Source organism: Lepidochelys kempii, chromosome 4 (assembly GCF_965140265.1).
Source record: "Lepidochelys kempii isolate rLepKem1 chromosome 4, rLepKem1.hap2, whole genome shotgun sequence".
Classification (NCBI taxonomy): Eukaryota; Metazoa; Chordata; order Testudines; family Cheloniidae; genus Lepidochelys; species Lepidochelys kempii.
In genome coordinates this window covers 65,614,547-65,633,177 of record NC_133259.1, presented here as the reverse complement: position 1 = coordinate 65,633,177, position 18,631 = coordinate 65,614,547, and the positions used below count along the sequence as shown (strand labels likewise).

Sequence of the window (18,631 nt, the reverse complement as noted above, 5' to 3'; positions counted from 1 at the left end):
GCAAGCAAACAAAAACCCTTTAGAGATGGACTCTCCAAAATTCTTGGGGAAAAAATTCCATGCATTTGCCTTCCCTTCTTCCCCACCAGAGAGAGGTGAAAGTTATATTGTATTATATTTTATATTAAAGGAAAAATTAGTCAGTCCCTTCACCTTCTAAAAATATGGCTTTAAAATGTAATAAGTGTTCCCTCACCCTTCAAAGAGAATGTTCTGATTTGGAAAATAAAACGTTCCACCTACAGAATTCTGAGGATACTGCTTTTCTCCTGCTGTCCAGTCACAGTAATGACCTATTTTCTCTGCCCAGGGCTGCCCTCTGCCTCTGTTGATAGGATAGGTTAGCCCTCTGGTTAAACTAAATCCTCTCCTTCAGATTAAATGAATGCCCAAATGTGGGGGTGGGGGAAGGAAATCTTTCTCATGGCAGGGATTCTGCAAGAACCTTTACCCTGCTTGAGCCACAATCCTTTCCCTGGAGTTGGTATGTCCTAGTCCTTGCAGAGAAGCAGTCATTTCTTCCAGCCTCTGCATTCCATTTCACAATTTCCCTGGGCTGTTTCCAACCCTGAATTACTGGCCTTTCTCTTAGGTCACTCTCCCTCACATCTACTGTACATCAGACACGCTCCTAGCTCCTCTCCCCAGATCCCTTACAGACTGGAACCAGGCTGATCTGTAGCCCAGATCACTAAGCAAACTGCTGCTCTTTTCAGATTCCTTTACTGAGGAATAGGATCTACCTTTGATTTTCTGTTTTCCTCATCCCAGCAGGCCTTGTTGTAGCCCATAATCTCCTGATTTGGGATAAAACTCGACAGAGGTGAGCTCTTCTTGAAGGCCCAGCTCATTCTTAGCTAAAACATTATTTTTCTTGTTGATATTATTCAATAATGTTATGAAGATAAAAGTTACAGTCACGAGAGATCTTGAGTTATCCTGTTTTTCCATACATTTCTTGTTAAATACATGTTAATTCGTTTGTTTTAAATGATTTTTTTTTTTTAGGTCAGTGTTCAAGACTAGGTGGAAGAAGTGTCTCTTGAGAAAACTTGAGGGTGAAGAGTAGAAGTCAAGAAGGATAGGGGGAGAGCAGCATAATAAAAGATCTGGAGTCACTTATGAGATGACAAGATCAGGGGAGCACCAGTTCACAGTAAGCTGGCAGAATGAAGAGTACAAGCAGCAAAGAAGAAATTATTGAGATTTAGGGAAGGGCAGATTGCTGTGCATAGCCTGGAAGATGAGGATAAAGAGTTTGAATCTGATGCTTATAGAAAATGGAAACCAGTTCAGAAATTCAAGTATGGAGAGAAGGGGGAATTAAGGGGTCCTAGACAGAGCAGTGAGAAAAGAAGATTACTTTAGCTGCAGCACACTGAATAGATTTGAAGGAAACAATGTCTGAATCCAGTAGGCCAGCGAAGGAGATACTGCAGTAGCTGAAGGAAGCGGTGACTAGGGCATGGATCCAGGGTTTTAGTGGCAGAGATGAAGAGGAAGGAATGGATTTGGAGATGTTATAAAAGAAATATTGCTGTGATTTAATCTATACCTTAGTTGCAGGGAGTAGGGAAAAAGGAAGAGGGAGCAATGTTTTTAATAAAATTTCAAAGTCTCTCTCTACTTAACTAACTAACCTCCTTCCCCCTCTCTAGGCACAAAAAGCCCAAACTAGTCAGTATAGCACTTTCATGTGAAATTTTGGACTTCACTACTTTTTTCCATGTGAAAAAAGGCTATGTTGCCAAATTCTCATAGAAAAACAGCATTTAAGGGAGATAAAATAGTAGAGAGTAAAATGAGAGAGTTTTGCTACTTGTGCATAGCTCTTCTATTTTGCAAGTAGACCCTGGATATTTATGGAGCAACCACAGATTCCCTGGAACAAAATGCATAAAATTTTGGCAGCAGGTTTTCCCATCAAACCCTGGAAACATCATCTGGGCTGCATTTATCTAACTCTTGTAGAGATGTGTTACTAAGTTTATTGCAGAAGTTTTAGGTAGTTAATAAAGAGAAGTGTTGACACAGAGTCTAAACCGACTTCTTCAGCATCTGTGAAGTTTGCCTTTTAAAAAAAAAATTCCAGAATTTTTTCAGTCCTGCTGTGCAGTTTTTGGGGAGATGAAACTCATTCCTCCCAACTTAGGAATTCAGGCCATAAGGCTACATACACTACAACCTTTTCATGTCACACTATTGCCTCCTCAGCAGTGTTCCCTTCCTGCAAAAATTTTCAGATACAGTGCAGAGTCCATGTCCTTGGGACACAGTAATTGTCTAGGTCCCCATATGTGGCAGCTTTACCTGGATGCTACTTTCAGCACAAATACTACATGGTTTCTGTGTTATGTAAGCCATTCTGATGGGGTTCAACAAGGACAAGTGCAGAGTCCTGCACTTAGGACGGAAGAATCCCATGCACCGCTACAGACTAGGGACCGAATGGCTAGGCAGCAGTTCTGCAGAAAAGGACCTAGGGGTTACAAAGGAAGAGATGCTGGATATGAGTCAACAGTGTGCCCTTGTTGCCAAGAAGGCCAATGGCATTTTGGGATGTATAAGTAGGGGCATTGCCAGCAGATCAAGGGACGTGATCATTCCCCTCTATTTGACATTGGTGAGGCCTCATCTGGAGTACTGTGTCCAGTTTTGGGCCCCACGCTACAAGAAGGATGTGAAAAAATTGGAAAGGGTCCAGTGGAGGGCAACAAAAATGATTAGGGGACTGGAACACATGATTTAGGAGGAGAGGGTGAGGGAACTGGGATTGTTTAGTCTGCAGAAGAGAAGAATGAGGGGGGATTTGATAGCTGCTTTCAACTACCTGAAAGGGGGTTCCAAAGAGGATGGATCTAGACTGTTCTCAGTGGTAGCAGATGACAGAACGAGGAGTAATGGTCTCGAGTTGCAGTGTGGGAGGTTTAGGTTGGATATTAGGAAAAACTTTTTCACTAGGAGGGTGATGAAGCACTGGAATGTGTTACCTAGAGAGGTGGTGAAATCTCCTTCCTTAGATATTTTTAAGGTCAGGCTTGACAAAGCCCTGGCTGGGATGATTTAGTTGGGGATTGGTCCTGCTTTGAGCAGGGGGTTGGACTAGATGGCCTCCTGAGATCCCTTCCAACCCTGATATTCTATGATTCTGCAGCCCCCTCTGCCCAAAGATAATTTCACTGAGTATAATTTAATTTAACTACTGTTAAAAGAAAGGGCCAGATCCTTACGTGATGTAAATCAGTGTAGCAACAGTGACTTCAACAGAGCTGTGCAGATTTTCACCACCTGAGCATCTAGCCCCAAATCTGTAAATCTACTACATCGTCCCTAGCTTTTACAGCCCAAAAATGAAGGGAAGCTGAGAAAAATCAAATTGTTTTACTTACCACTACTATAATTTGCTTTGTTCTGAAATCCTTCTATTACATGCAAATGCATGTAATTTTTATAAATAATAGCAATAAGATAGAACGTGCAAATAACCTTCCAGGAAAGCAATAGTTGTAAGGTTTCCTTGCAAATTGTGTTTTTAACTAATTTTAAAAGGGTATTAGTTTCGATTTTCTAACTTCTCATTGATATTATTTAGTATCATGATGTCACCCTGCAAGATAATAGGCCTAATTCTCCTCTTATTTCACCAAAGTTATTCTTGATGTAAAGGGGTATGAGAGGAAAATCATGTTTTTACAGTATAACGTAGAAACAGTGAGAGAACATAATTAGAATTCCAGCTCCCTCTTTTGTGCTCTCCAACCAGGTGTAAATTAGCATTGAAAAATATTCAGGCCACACAAGTGTTCCTGTAAATCTGATTACTTGTACTAAGAGTGTGGTTGATCCAAGCGTGGGAGTGTAAGTAGTGGCCAAAGGAGCATCCATCACATCCAACCTCAATCATATGGATCACACTCCTTCTCCAAAAGCCCTGACTTGGCATTCACCGTCCAAGGCTCAGTATGTGGAAGAACGAAGCAGACCCTCTGAACAGTGAACAGTTCTGGTTTCTGTGGAGCCAGGATTGAGGCCTGACTTCTTGTGATTTATGGTTTCCTTTGTGTTCAAGGTTTTGGTCCCATGATGACTGGTCAGTTTAACAAGCACATACCCCAGCATACTGTTGAGAGCACTGGGCAACTGGAAGTTCTAAAGCAGATACTTTGGTCCATCTGAACTTGGCATAGAACAAGTTGAATGAGGGATTGCAAAAAGTGGCTTAAACTTCCCCTTTCTATTTACCTTCTCCTGGAACTATTGAGTGCAAGGCTGGTCAAAGCAGCTACTAAAGATTTCAAGAAGCTGCAACCACAGCAGGAGGCTGAGGCAGTGTAAGAGCATCCTAGTCATGTCCCTTTCCTATAACCACACCTTGTTTGGAAGCTACATTCCTCTTGCACTAGCATGGCCCTTTGAATCTGGTTATGGTGACTACACAGCCAGAATCTGCCGGACATATGGCACAAAGCGGTGTTTTGATTTTTTTTTTTTGTAAAAGCAGTGTTGTTAATTCCAATCTTCTAGCCTAGTTCCAATGTGGGAAACTCAAGAACAGATGCTGATGATCCTACTAACAACATCTTTTTCTATAAGTAGTCTCCATAAGGTTGCCAACTTTGTAATATTTAAGAACCAGACACTCCAGCAGGAGTGCTGGAAGCTCCCCTTCCCCCTGAGGACCCACCCCTACGCCGCCCCTTACCCCAGGCCTCACCCCTGCTCCACCTCTTCCCCCAAGGCCCCGCTCCTGCCCTGCCGCTTCCCACTGTGAGGCCCCACCTCCTGTTTGCTCCTCTTTTCCCCCTTCCCTCTGTCGCTCACTGCTTTTCCCCCTCTCCCTGCATGGGTCAGGAGGGACTTGCCTGCAGAGCTGGGGCTGGAAGCTGCAGCTGCCCGATGCAAGTGGGAGGTGGCCCTGGCTGAGTAGGGGCTGGCCCGGTTGATGACCGTGTGCCTCCCCCACCCACAGTAACCAGACTTGGGGTGTCGGGTCAGTAGATCTGACCAGACACCCTCAAATCCCCTTTCAACCGGACTTTCCGGTAGAAAACCGGACATCTGGCCACGTTAAGTCTCAATGATTTCAGTGGGCCTGTTCATGGCATAAGGGTCTATTCAGGTTGGGGAAGGGTTTCCAAATCTCGCACACAGTTTACATACCATCTACCTAATATTTCCCTTGTAGTTGCATTTCCTATCCTGCACTTCTTTTGTGCAGTGTTTAACCCCAGAGGAAACTACATTTCAGTGAGATGTGAAGTGATTCTTGGGTGTATCTGTAAGTCTGTAAATCACTTCAGAAAGCCAAGAGTCACTCTGGCTAAAATACACTATAAATTCAAATCAATATTATCATTCCAAGAAGTTTTTAGATAGGATATTGCTGTTCAGAGATCATGGGGTGTTCTTAGAAATAAATATTTAATATATTTTAAAATATTACATTTTGAAATTTGTGAACAAATACTTTACATAATGAGAACATCAGCTCTAGACCCCACAACAGTACACATGGCAAAGAAGTCACAATAGGCTTCCTCTTATTAATGGGACAGCCACTGAAAGGGTAAAATATTCCATCCTAAAATCTGTCATTGGCATTTCAGGAAAAAGAGGAGGATGGGGTGTATTTTAGTTGCAGTACAGCAACTAACCTGTGCCTATCAAAGGCATCTGCCTCGATTTTAGATCTGACTTTCTGTTTTAGAATAAACTGGGGGTTCATAAACTAAATAGCTTGCGGGGAGGGGAAAAAGTCAAGCTTACCAAGAACTGCTTGTCATACCCTATTAGCTCTTTTTCTGGCTAACTAAGAGAGATCTGCATGGGCTTTAATGGATTACTGGTTAACCTAGACATGTATGATTTGAATCTCAATACAGATTCTTTAAAATGAAGAATTAGAGTGGTACTGCATCCAAAGTGAAGTTAGCATTTCTTAAAGTTAGCATTACTTAAAGAAGCATATGTGGACTCTGCTCTTTACTAGAAAATTCACTTTCAAGTCCCTCACACAAATAATACAGTTCTGCTGTTGCTTTAAGAAGGAGGTGGATGACTTTCATGACAAAGCAGACCTAGATTCTCGGCTTCTCCTAATCCTATAGATTTTAAGAGCAGGAAGATAGTTTGTCTAGAGGCTTAAAACTTTTGACAGGCTAATAAGGATTTGTTAACCTTAGACAACAGTATTACTTAATATGAATACACTAAGCTCAACAATATGGTATACACAGTATTACTTAAAAAGAAAAGGAGTACTTGTGGCACCTTAGAGACTAACAAATTTATTTGAGCATAAGCTTTCGTGAGCTACAGCTCACTTCATCCGATGCATTCAGTTTTTTTCCACTGAATGCATCCGATGAAGTGAGCTGTAGCTCAGGAAAGCTTATGCTCAAATAAATTTGTTAGTCTCTAAGGTGCCACAAGTACTCCTTTTCTTTTTGCGAATACAAGCTAACATGGCTGCTATTCTGAAAACAGTATTACTTGTCTCAAAATGCCATTAAAGTACTTGATCCACGTATAGAATTGTTTTCGTAAACTGTTTCTAGTTGTGCTTTGCTTAAAAGCCAATATTTTTCTAGTTTATATTCCAAGTTCAGAAAAGATCCCCCTCTGATGCTGTATGTGTTTCGAGGTCTGAGTTTTTCAAACTAATTTTAAAATGTAAAATATGTTAATTGAATGTAAATAGGTGGAAATCCAATAAAGGAATCAAAAGTTTAAAGGAGATTTGGGAGTGCAAATAGATTTAATTTGTATTTAGTGTAAATGTCTCCACTGCATATCGGTATATTTTGTGCAGCTCCCACAGAAAGGGTGTAACACATATGTATGGCTTCCAAAAGGACTGCTAAGAGACTCATTCACCTTCACATTATTCCAGTTTTCTGCAAGTGTAACTCCACTGAAATCACTGGTGCACAACTGGAGTAATGCAATGGTAAACCAGGCCTTAACTTTTTTATTTTTGGGTTCTTTCAAGTAGTCTATTTTAATCCAGTAAAGTGAGAGATAGTAGTTGACACAGTAAAGAAAAAGGTGTTAAGAGAATCTCTTCACAAAATAATAAATAATGTGATCCAATATATGTACATAAGCTGCCTTATTGATATAAGTAAAAACTCAACTACCTGTTTGAGGATATCTTGAAACAGGTGTGGTACAGCCTGTTCACATATTACTTAATGTGTAAGTTGCCCATAAAAGACGGTGGTCCTTGCTCTGTCTAGATTTTTCTTTATTGCATCCATAACTATGTTATCAAAACACTGCTTAGAATATGATTTGCTCTGTTCTGGGCTAGTTGTTTCTTATACCTTCAGAAGTTTAAAAAATGTTTTTAGAAATAGATATATCAAACAAAGCACTCTTAGGAGGGAGAAATTTCTAAAACAGCTTTAATTTCCATACCCTTTTGTGCAATGTGACACTTGGGGACTGCTTCTATTGTTTTGTAGTTTAAAGTGGGGAGAAGAAACCGTCCCCTTGGTTTTGTTTCTGGAACCTGAGAGGAGCAGCAGCTCTTGGGTGTAATACATTCATGCAAATGACCTTTTAGAATGCATGTGTAAGTGTAAAACTGCCTTGTGTGCTCTGCTCTGTGCCTGTGACTTATCCTGCTGAGCTTGCTTCTGGTGCTGTCTCAGAGAAAGAAAGGTATGGGAAAGGGTTAACTTCTTACTACCAACCACTGAAAGGCACATTTGCAATTGCTCCCGGTCTGGTCTTCCTTTTTGCACCTCATTCGCTCACTGCTGCGCTTCACTTCGAGGCAGATCCTTTGACCTAAACAGATTATTGTGGACGCACGAAGGACACAGCAAGCTGTCCGTGCTTTTCAAGGAGGAGATTTGGCTCCAAAATAGGACACTAAGCCTTTCAGACTTATGCCTATTTACCTAGTCAGCTCGATGCAGTGTTTCTGGGTGCTTAGTGGACTCCTGTGGAATCAGCCAGGAAACAAAAGCAGAAGTGGCAGCCGCTGCAAATGTGGGAGTCTGTGCCATTAAAGGGAAGCAGTTGCTAATAAGGGCCTGTGAGACCTAGGTTTCCTTGGTTTCCATGACAGTTATTAGGAAGCACAGAAATTGAATGGTCTCCCACAATGCTCTAGGGGGGAGAAAGGGGTGCACCAGTGACAAGGTAGAGTAGTTATTACTCACAGTAACTCGTCTGTCTGAGAATGCAAAACTCTCTGGATTATTATGTTGTGCAGTTTTTTTTCTTTCCCAAATGTGGTTTGCTTTACTTTTTTGATGGAAGACTGGCTTGTGCTACAGTGTCTCAAATACTATTTTCCCCTTTTTATTTAGAAACTGAGCTTGGCAAAGCCAGGATATGAACAATTATACAGGTGGGCTACTCAGGGGGAGTGAAGATATAAGGCATCCAATCAGGTATTGGCAACCTGCAGCACTGTCAAAATGCCCCTCCAACAGATTTCTGTAATCCCAGCGCGGGAGACCGCCAGCAATGGGAGAAGTTCAATGGGCAGAAACAAAGAGAAGAGCAAGGAAGTCGAGGTAAGAGGAAGGTTTTGATTTGATACAATAGGAAAAGCCAATCCACAGTAGCTAGCATTTCTGTCTGCTCAACAGGATGTACTGTGCTGTAGCTTTGGACCAGCACTACACATGATCACAGCATGCTTTAGTAGACCGAAATTGAATTCCTATAAAACTAATAACAATATACTAAAATGCATCTCTGAATTGGGGGGGGGGGGGATTAAAATATTTCTTATTGCTGAAAGAGGAGGTTGCAAATTGCAGTGCCAATAGCATGGTTTTTGTTACAATTCATTTAAATATTTAAATGTTTAACTCTTTTATGAGGTATGTAGCCCACTAGCATTGAAAGACAATGGATATTATTCCGTATACATGTGCAGATTTTCAGATGTCAAGGCAGTTTGAACATTTTAGTTTCTTGTTCCTAGTTCTTGGGGGGGGAGGGGAGAAGAAATAGCCTAGAAAGAGTCCTCTTTAAGGGAAAACATTTATTATGTTAACGTTAACGTCTGTTTCACTAATATGCATGTACTCCTTGTGTTAAATATAGGCACATATTCTATAGCCTACAAATTAGTCTACATTTTCATTTAAAATGCATCCGTTTGTTTTGTTTTTCATCCATTGTCCCCTGCCTTTCATGAAAAAGATGATTAAAAAGCAACAAATATTATTCCACCAGTATTAATAATCAGGTTTCGCCTATTTAAGAGAATATTCTTGGATCATAATATAATGAAAAAGTAAAAATGTAAATGTAAATAAAATGTAAATATCTCCACAATTGTTTCTAAGTTTTGAAAAGTGTTTTGTGTGTGGGCGGCAGAGATTCTAGCTTAAAATACCTATCAGGAGTAGGTGACACCTTACAAAACAGCGAGGCTGAGACGATATGAAAAATAAATACTGTAGCAGCTAAAGCTGCCCAGCCCCCTTAAACAATTTTTTGCTTGGTATATATTCCCAATTAATCTTTAACAAACATTTTTTCTGTTCTGGATATTAACCTTTCTATCTGGAAAACAAGTGTGGGTGTGGAGAAAACAAATGAGAATATTTTAATGATGAACTGGGAGAAAAGTAATAAAGTTCACTGAATTTCCAAAGAGAAGTGGTATTTACAACCTCCCTTTTTTAATCATTTGTATGACTTTGTTCTCAATAAATAATTTTAGAGACTAACAGATGACTGATGTTTCCAGGGTTGTGTGTGATGGTGGAAAATACTGGTTAATTTTTGACTGATTTTAGACTGAGAAACTCTTTTGGTCTGGTAATTGGCTTAAGACAAATGTAGCAGTCGTTGTTTTCTGATTTTAAATTTCAGTGAAGAATATCCTTGACAATGTCTTTCCCCTAGAAGTGAAAAAAAGTATCTTTTTCCAAATGCACTGTGCTAATCAGTGTTTATCAAACTTGATAATGCCTAGCGTTTTCTGTGCTTGGAACACATTTTAATTTTTTCCATAATAGTGATAAAGATTGAAGTGGAAGGTGTTCAAATTAAGATTTCATATATGAAAATCTAACATGTAAAATGATACATAGAATAAATTAACTTTCTTTAATTTTTGATTTAAATTATTTTTGACAGAGTAACACATTTGTTTAACGTCCACACAGAGTTAATTAAAATCAGTAGAATTGTCTTGTGCTCCACTGTGGGTGATTTTTGTCCGGTGATGGGCTGAATCAAATCATTTTGGAAAGAATCAGATGCCTCTGAGTACAAATGTTTGCTGGTTTTCATACAGATGTGTAATTGGGAAGAGCACACTAGTTTGCAGAATTTATTAGGTTCATGAAAGTTTAATTAGTTTTTACTTTTTTTTTTTTTTTTACAAAAAATTGTGCCTCTTACAGAGTATTGGTTAAAATGCATATTCAAAACTGCCCTCTGCTGGACAGCATGTCTGATCTGCTCAACTATATGGTCCTCCCTCTGTCCCGTGGCCACAATTTATGCAGGATAAAAGACCTAACACTACTAACTGCTAGTGGAGATTCTCCTTTAGATCATGTGGTAGGGATGTCTTTCCAGAGCTGAAGGCCGTTGAACAGGGCAATTGAAACTGTTCAGATAAAACCCTAAGCATATCTGAAATGTATGCTTGGTTTTGATTCTTCTGTGTTTGTGGGTATCTGATAAGGTTCACCAGCATTGTGCTGAAGTGGGCTAATATTTGGGTTCACAGAAAAGGTCTTTTGTCCTGCCAGCTGTTCTCTCTCTCTCTCTCTATCCTCTGTTCTCTCCCACTCTCACCTAGAAACCTTCCTCAATCCCATCCCAATCCACATCTTATTTTTGTCTCCAGTAGCAGCCTTCCCCTACTGCTAGGCTCAAGAGGTATATTGATACCCTCTATCCTTCCTCTGGGTTTTTAGGAGCCTCTGAGTAGCTGCTTCCCCTCCTTTTCCACCAGCAGGTTGTGTTTTTTATTTGTTGGGAAAGTGTCTTTGAAAGCCACTGTCCTCTAACCATCAGAAAGATCTTCTTGGGGGTAGAACCAGAAGGCTAGTTTAGTAGAACAGGGAAATGCGCCCTCTTATTCCCTGAGTAGAGTCCGAAAGATGCTCTATAATCCCTGGCTACTATGTGTGCATAAAAGGTGGTCTAACAAGTGGTTGGTAGGGAATTCCCTTGGGTTTCCCAATTGCTGCATTAGAGATGATGGCGGAACCTTTCAGTTCCTGTCTATTCACGTGGCTGGCTGCAGTGAGAGAAGCCTCACAGTGTGTAATAGTGTGAAGGGCAGCTGTATACTGGTTAAGCCAACAGAAGGACCTCAGAACTATACAAAGTTCAAGACCTAGTGCTGCATGTTTCTAGTCTCTCCTGGGAGCACTTCCACCGAATGTTTTATTTCAGTAAAGGATTTTTCACTTTTAAGACAGGTGGTTGGCTGATACTGAGACATTCTCAATAATATCATTAAGTGCAGGGTTACTTAGAGCCCTCAACCACATGAATATTCTCGCAATATTGGGAGCACCAACACAGCATACACATATGAGGATATGTTTGCAATGTGGTCTGCCTCTTGAGAGTGTGATGTGCAATTTCTTTGTGGGAGTAAAAGTGTGGGTGCAATTCAAAGATGCTCAACTTTTTTTTAGCCACATAACACATTTTCTGGTTAGCTTGTCTCACTGTGTATTGTTGAAGTCATGGTTAGCAGTAGGGTTCTACGTAAAATGTAAATAATAAAGAGCCAGGTCCATTCTTCGTGCACACTGTGCAGTTCAGGAGAAAAGTGGAGGACAAAAGTGGCTTTGGGCCACTTTTGCACTACCATCCTAATCCTGAGGCCACGGGACACTGGTATTGTTCTGAGAAGCAATTTATCGTAGCCTGAAGGCTCCTCAAGGGACTATTCAGACAGCCAGGGATTTTCAGGGAATGGGGGGGACACAATCACACCCTCTTTTCCACAGCCAATCCCATGTGCTTGTGGCATGGAGAGGTGGGTTTTACCGGCACTACTACAATAGCTGTGTACTACATCTCCTCAAGGCAAGGAGAATCTTCCACTAGCTTTAGGGCAGCTTTGCATTCAGGAATGCAGGACAGGCTCTGGCCCAAAAGGTTTAGTTGAGCAAGTTTTACATGTCCTCCTTCTCAATCTATTCCTCCACCAACACTGTGTAAAAAAGGGTACTTGCAAATAATGAGGAATGAATTGGTGGTTGTAGACAGCCCTTGTAAAACTTGTAAGTGTGTTTTTTATATTCTATGGTTACACTGATTTTTTGCAATGTACATTTTTCTGAAAAGCTGGAGTGCAAATAAATATTTTGCCTTTACGCCTGTGTATGAGAACAAGCCAAATTCTTTCTGGATGTAATTCCATTGGCTTCAGGGAAATTGCAAGACAGATGAATTTGCTACTATATATTTTAGGCCCTGAGAGACCTATAGTTATATTAGAATTCTGATTTATATACAGAATATAAAATTTCTGGGCACTCATTTCAACCCCGCCCAAAACTCTAAGTAAACAAAAACCCCTAGGTATGCCTAACTTGTATGTGCAGCATCCCACATGCGAATGGGAAAACACTAAAGCCTACGTTTTCAGAGGAGTCCAGTTATGTTTTAGGCCTCTGTGTGTGTTTGTCCCAACTGAACTGTTAAAATCAATTGAAGCTGTGACTCCACAACACTCCTAAAAATCAGGGCCCCGCTATCTGATGTTGAGCACTGTAAACTTGTCAAAACTTTTGAAAATCTAGGCATCAATGAGTTGAGATGGGCAGAATAGACCTCCTAATGATAGTACTTGTGTAGCTGTGCTGGAGAGCTGTTGGGCTTCCTTTCCTGTGATGCCAGGTTAAAGAAGTGCTATGGATGTGTCTCCAAAAACCCAGGGTAGATGAGCAAGAGATGCTTACATTCCCTTATGATAAATTCTTTTGACTAACCGGGAGCCGACGCTTAGGGTTACCCATAAGGAGTCTCCATCTGTGCCTGACTTTGCACAGGCATGGATTGCCCCCAGGGAGGAAAAAAGAGCTTGAAAATGTCATTTGTATGTGTTAGAGTAGTTTAGCCAAAGCAAGTAAATGAAGCTTATCTGACACAATATGCAACACCAATATAGAGCTTACAGAGAATAGCAAGCTACTGCTGCTACTGTGGGAAACAAACTCTCCCTCTTTTTCTTTACTGGGTGAATGTATGAATTGTGATTATAAAGGATAACGATAAGTAGCATGATATGACCAGAAAAAATGGTAAACACAACCAAACCAAATTTTTTCCCTGGCATTGATACATTTTGTACCTATCTTCTACATTTGTGACTCAGCTAATATTTTCTGGAAATAGAATATTGCAGGACATATAACATTAAAATGATTAACATAATGACTGCCCATCAGCATACATCAAAAATAACATGAGCTTATTTCTGAGTAACCGCATATGAAAAGATAACCTTGATACGTACAGTAAGAAAATGATAGACATCAGTCAGTCAATCTTGTGATCTACCGCAAAGTAACTTGCGAGTTAAATTATGCCATTGCTGTAAAATGTTTGCAATAAATTACTTTAAAAGTGAAGCATTGTTTTAAAATATATTGTTTAGCATGATGATTAATAAACAAAAGATCCTGAAGAATGGTATAGTAGCTATCATTAAACAGTTAACATTTACAAGCAATTGCTATACCACGTCATTAGAGCTTCCATGGTTATTTTCCATTCTTTGCAAAGAAGAAATACCATTGGTAGCTTACTGGTAAATGTTAACTTTATACTTAAGACTGCTACAAATTAATATTCCTGTAGACTATGCTACCCAGGCAGAGCTACAGGACAAAAACTAGTCCCCTGGACAAAGCTTTTCATGGAATTCCTGTAGAGCAGGGGTTCTCAAACTGGGGGTCGGGACCCCTCAGGGGGTCGCAAGGTCATTACATGAGGGGTCGTGAGCTGTCAGCCTCCACCCCAAACCCCGCTTGCCTCCAGCATTTATAATGGTGTTAAATATATCTAAAAGTGTGTTTAATTTATTAGGGGGATCGCCCTTGGAGGCTTGCTATGTGAAAGGGGTCACCAGTAAAAAAGTTTGAGACCCACTGCTGTAAAGAGGTTAGTGGTGGGGGAAGAAGAAACTTCCCTTCCTTCGCACCAATTTGACAACAGGGTATGGAACACCAGTCAGTATAGCTGCTCTGCATCTGTGATGACAACCCATGGTCTGTAGGAACATGTGCATCCATCTGTATAAGTGCCATCTCTCTTCCATGGTTTATCATGGAATATACCAGCACGTTATTCTGTGGTGCAAAGGGGATGCTGAGTCCCCATTTGTGTCCCATCAATGCTTCTCTCCCATGCCATATAATCTCATATACATCAGAATGGTGACAGATCTGCAGCTTTTTAGCTCTGGCATGTTAGCGGGGGCAGAATTTGGCTAACAGGGAGCCTGAGACAGTATGATATTTGAATTTGAGCATGTTATGTTTTTTATAAAGTCTGTATCTGTATTTTAAAAGAGAATTGCATTCTAATAAGTCTGTCAATGAAATGTTTTGCATCAATTTAGTGTAAAGAGCATATACTATTTTTCTAAACAGATCTCCTCTGTTCAAGTGAGAAATCAAGCTGACATCGAATGGTGATTGCAAATGCCAACCTAGAGTAATTGCTAACACTTATTTGAAATGCCAGGCTAAAGTAACTGCTAACATTTACCTTAAAGCTCACAAATAGCTTAGAAGTTATTGACAAGCTTTGTGAAGAGGATGCTGGTAGCTGAATGTTCTTTCTGCACATAAAGTGGATTCCCTTTACATAAGCTACAGTTACTCAAATAAAAAGGGAGATTCCTTTTAAAAATACAATGATAATATTTGGTAAGTAGCATATATTTAGCTGCATTCTAAAGAAAATGATTTGTTCATGTACATCTGTACTGTATTTTCACTGTTAATTGGGAACTACATACAGAACTATTTGGTACTCAAAACCTGTCACATTTTCAGTATTAATGAAAACAAGTACAGTAGTAAAAATCACAAATATATATGTTGTCTGTCAGTTGCAAAATTAGAATAAATTATGTTTAAATGTAATTTTTAAGATAAAGAGGTACATGGTTTTACTTATGTAATTAAGTGTAACAACTATTTTAATGATTACTAAAGGGGAAAAATCAGAGCAGCTTCTGATATGCCTAAATTAGGTTATTGAAAATTGCGGATGCAATTAATCAGGTACTAATAAAAATGAGGTAATATCAGAGTACCATGGTCGTCCTCTCTGCTGGATGGAATCAGGCCTGCTAAATTGTTGATGCTTGTCACCTTTTAGCATGTGGGCAAGGATACCAAAGCCCTAATACTACTGACAATTAATGAAATTATTCTTCAGCTTAGGTGGCAGATACTTGTGTTTCTTAAGTTCTTAAATTCTGTTCCCAGTGTTGGCATCTGTGTAATTTAACAGGCAGCCTTGTTGCCATTCTACATTTATTGCCTGCTAACTCATACAAATTAGTTACCAGAAGTGTTGGAGTTTTTATTATCCTTGTAGACCAGCTGGTCGAGGGTTACAAAATCACAAACGCTCGAAGATGATTATTTTTATCTGAGAGGATAGAGCAAAGTACTCAGACATACTAACTAGGGTTGCAGAAAATGGTGTTGGCAACTCTAGGCAACGCTGTTTCTTTTTAGTCTGTGGTGAGCAAATGCTCCAGCCTGGTATAGAGCATACTGTACTGCTGGAGGTGCCATCTTTTGGATAAGACATAAAACCAAATCTCTGACATCTATTGTTGTCCTATGGCACTTCTCACAAGAGTTGGGGAGTTAGCCCAATTTTCTTGGACACATTCCAATTTCAACAATTACCTTGTTACATTGAATTCCACCTGTAGCTGCAATTATAAGCTATTCTCCATTTCCTGACCAAATTTGTATGTAGTTTTATGTAGCTAAGTTACAGTCACTTCTTGTAATTAAAGTAAGTATATTTTGTAAGTCAGTTTGTGAAGTACTTAGGATTCTTCTAGATGTAAGGTGCTTTGTAAAGGTAAATCCTTATTTAAACCTTCTGATTCGTGTCCTGCAGTTTTGGTATTAGTATTGTGTTGGTCAGTTATGGTGGGCCTGGATGTCAGCAAATTTCATGAAACTGAAAAAAGAAAACTTAGTTCTTTTGTTCTAACCATTTTTGACTCCTTGTTGCTGCTCGATATTCCTTTGAATGGCAAATAGTTCTTCGGTTAGCAGTAAGGAAATAGGAGATTGCTTGCTGTGCCTTTATTAGCTTCCTCTAGAACTATCACCATTCCTCACTGGCTGCTTTGCCTGATAAGACTACATAAGTGCCAGTGGCTACCGAGTATGACGGTCAGGCTCCTTAGGAGAAGGAGGGGATAGCAGCACTTTTCACCCATTTGAGTCATCATGTATTGGGGGTGTGCCAAATAAGAGTATTGATTTTTAAAATTGCATTTCTCACTGATAAACAGTTGAAACTTTAGAGCCCATATCTCACTAGCTGCCTTCTTTCTCTACATTCATAGTCAGTGCTTAAAATCTGATGAGGCGTATTTCTTGCTGCTTCTAAAGTTTGCCTGCAAGCCTTGTGGAGAAAGTCTGTAATTCCTGATGGCTCTGGAACTCCCAGTAGCATTCACTTGAAGTGGGTTGTTCAGTCTAAGTTTAAAAATGTATGAAGAACGCCTTACTTTGGATTTACTTTCATTTAGATTTCAATTCAACATTTGTCTGAGATTTTAAATAGTTTTAAGATCAAATGGTATTTTCCTGCTTAGTTTGAGATATAGTGTATTTTGGTGCTTTGCTGGAATAACAATATAAATTGGTCAATGGTAAGAAGAACAATAAAAGGAAAAGTTTGCTTGTCCAAATATGCACAACAAATATTTGCTTTGCTGATAAATGGTGGAAGCTTTTTCCCCTCATTAGCTAATACATTTGTTTTTGTTTATATTGGATGGTGCTCTTTCATTCACTTGTGTTTCAGAGAGGTGCCTGATTATGGCCTAAAGTTCTAGGCAAGGGCATAGTTGAGGTCTACCCCAATCACTGTTCTGGTGAGTAAATCTGGCTCTTCAGTGGAGCTGTTTTGATTGTTTTGATCTGGAAATTGGAAGGCTGGTAATGTGCTCTCCATGCTACCCACAATTCTTTCCCCATTATAAACAGCTTTGTTATGGAAACAATAACTCCAGCTTTGGGAACAAACTGGGAGGTTTGAATCCATGTGTTTGTGCTTTGCACCTTTGCTACAGAAATGGTGAGGTGTTTTTCATGACTTTCGCAAGATTATTACTTTTAAGGCTTTTCTATTATTTAATTGCATACATTGAAACTTCCCCACTAGAAGTGGGAAATTATATATAGCAATTACGTATATGTTTTTAAAAATCTCTTCAGTGTTGAATGATGTACCAACTATATAGGGGATTCCTGAAGTGCAGTTTCAAACCTAGTACACCTCATATTTTTTGAGGGTGGAAAAGTGCAGCTAGAACACAAGAATATTCCAGAGAAACGAGAGTAAAAGGGGCCCTTTAAGGGCTCCCAGGTAAGGTTATTTCTGGGGGCTTCTACTCTGGTCAGTCCTTCCTTCCCTTTCCTCTATCCCCATTCTCTGTGCTTGTGTTTTGTTTTGTTTCTAGAACAAGTTAGGCATAGCCTTCTCTTTGTTGTATTGGCTACTGAGCACAGTATTTAGTCAGCATCAGACCCTGCATTCTAAGATTCACTTTGAGATTGGTCTCTGATCTGGAGCTCTTACCAGGAAGCAACTGCCTCTGTCAGCTGAAAGTTTAGTAAGGCCAAAAATGCAGTTCTGGTTAAAGGCAACTGTTTCAGCACTGACCAAGTGGCTAATTTCAACCATACAATTAATTAAATATCCACTTCTGAGAGTCCCCAACGGTTTACATTTATAAATAGTTATTAAATACCCACAACCCCATAAAACATACTTTGTGATCCTCACTTCTGCATCTTCCACAGTGTCCCTTCTTCTTCCTGTGTGTCTATCTCCTAGACTGTAAGATATTTCAGGCAAGTGCTGACTTTATTTTGTGTATTATATAGCAATGAGCACATTGTCAGCACTAAAAAAATTGATAATTATAATGTAATAAAAAAGTAGGGCTGTCAAGCGCTTTAAAAAAATTAATTGTGATTAATCGCACTGTTAAACAATCGGAGAATACCATTTATTTAAATATTTTTGGATGTTTTCCACATTTTCAAATATATTGATTTCAATTATAACACAGAATACAAAGAGCACAGTGCTCACTTTATATTTATTTTTTATTATAAATATTTGCACTGTAAAAAAACAAAAGAAATAGTATTTTTCTATTCACCTAATACAAGTACTGTAGTGCAATCTCTTTATCATGAAAGTTGAACTTACAAACCTAGAATTATGTACCAAAAAACTGCATTCAGAAACAAAACAATGTAAAACTTCAGAGCCTACAAGTCACTCAGTCCTTCAACCTGTTCAGCCAATCATTTAGACAAACAAATTTGTTTACATTTGCAGGAGATAATGCTGTCCTCTTCCTGTTTACAATGTCACCTGAAAGTGAAAACAGGTGTTT

General features: G+C 39.5%; 1 protein-coding gene across 5 annotated transcripts in view; it reads left to right on the top strand.

Moving 5' to 3' along the window:
- Positions 1-18,631, top strand: part of MARCHF1 (membrane associated ring-CH-type finger 1) — a 478,438-nt gene that overhangs the window by 197,853 nt on the left and 261,954 nt on the right. Inside the window, exon 1 of one of the 5 annotated variants that reach the window (XM_073341529.1) lies at positions 8,446-8,531. The exons of 3 other annotated variants lie outside the window; for them this stretch is intronic. The gene's annotated coding sequence lies outside the window, so the exon portion shown is untranslated. Of the gene's footprint in view, positions 1-8,445; positions 8,532-18,631 lie in introns of those variants that run through there. One more of the 5 variants, XM_073341532.1, reaches the window with a different exon arrangement.